Source organism: Mastomys coucha, chromosome X, assembly GCF_008632895.1.
Source record: "Mastomys coucha isolate ucsf_1 chromosome X, UCSF_Mcou_1, whole genome shotgun sequence".
NCBI lineage: Eukaryota > Metazoa > Chordata > Mammalia > Rodentia > Muridae > Mastomys > Mastomys coucha.
The window spans coordinates 46,571,740-46,573,332 of NC_045030.1; the positions used below are offsets into that span (position 1 = coordinate 46,571,740).

The following is a 1,593-nucleotide window of genomic DNA, read 5'->3' on the forward strand; positions in this document are numbered from 1 at the left end:
AGTGAGACCTTACCACACAAGAGAAAAGATAAGTAAGTTATAAGGAAGTGACTGTCCGCCTACAATTGTATGCCCCTCAAATATATTTGAAAAAAATAAAATAAATACAGTTTCCCATGATAGCATTTACTATCACTCAGTAAACAAAGTTTTATACACCGTTCTTAAGGCCAAAGGAAGATAATCCCAGGCAGAAGCTCAGATTAGAGCAGGAATGAAGAACAAAGAAAGTGGTAACTATATGGGTTCGAAAAGACACTGATAATTTAGTAAAACAATGGTACTAGGTCTCCCCCACCCGTCCCCACCCCCACCAGTGTTCTTGACCATGTTTATAGACCGACATGGAGTAAAGATAACCAAAATTCATTATAAAATTTATGATACTATTAAACAATTTGTTTTTGAGAAAGTCTCACTATGTAGCCCTGGAATTCACCACAATGGTCTTGAACACACAGTTATCTGCCTGCTTCTTCCTCCTGAGTGCTGGGATTAAGGTAGTTCGCTACCACACCTAAGACTGTGTAATTCTCTTTTACCGAGACCCACCAACATGGGCCGCGTTCGCACCAAGACTGTGAAGAAGGTGGCCCGGGTCATCATCGAGAAGTACTACACGCGCATGGGTAATGACTTCCATTATCCCCAGCAAGAAACTAAGGAACAAGATAGCCGGCTATGTCACACATCTGATGAAGCGGATTCAGAGGGGTCCCGTGAGAGGTATCTCTATCAAGTTGCAGGAAGAAGAGAGAGAGAGGAGAGATAATTATGTTCCTGAGGTCTCGGCCCTAGATCAGGAGATCATTGAGGTAGATCCTGACACCAAGGAAATGCTGAAGCTTCTGGACTTTGGCAGTCTCTCTAAACCTTCAGGTCACTCAGCCTACGGTTGGGATGAATTTCAAAACACCACGTGGAGCTGTTTAATCTGTTATGCCATATTCTCAATAAACTTGAAAACAAAACAAAACAAAAAAAGACTGTGTAATTTAGGCTGGTCTTGATCTTGTGAGCTTCCTGCCATTGCCCCTTCAGATATCAGTGTTTTTACAACTAGTAAAAAACAAGGGGGTTTGTTTTGTTTTGTTTTGTTTTGTTTTGTTTTTTGAGATAAGGTCTCATTGTGTGGCTCTGGCAGTGGTTGTCCTGGAACTGGCTATGTAGAACATACTCGCTTTGAACTCCACAGAGATCTACGTGCCTCTGCCTCGTGAATGCTGAGATTAAAGGCATGTGCCATAATAACCCGCCCCCCAAAGTTATAAAACAATGTATGTTAGTGAGTTATAGTAGGGAATAAATTTCTTTTTCTTTTTCTTTTTTTTTTTTTTTAAGATTTACTTATTTATTTATTTTATATATGTGAGTAGCTGTACAGATGGTTGTGAGCCTTCATGTGGTTGTTGGGAATTTAATTTTTAGGACTTCTGCTTGCTCCGGTCAACCCTGCTTGCTGCAGTTGGCCCTGCTCACTCGGCTTGCAAAGTCCCTGCTCGCTCCAGCCCAAACATTTATTTATTATTATACATAAGTTCACTGTAGCTGTCTTCAGATGCACCAGAAGAGGGCATCACATCTCATTACGGG

General features: G+C 41.1%; 1 pseudogene; it reads left to right on the top strand.

Moving 5' to 3' along the window:
* The first annotated feature begins 556 nt into the window (after window positions 1-556).
* On the top strand, window positions 557-984 carry LOC116092254 (annotated as a pseudogene).
* Window positions 985-1,593: the final 609 nt, after the last annotated feature.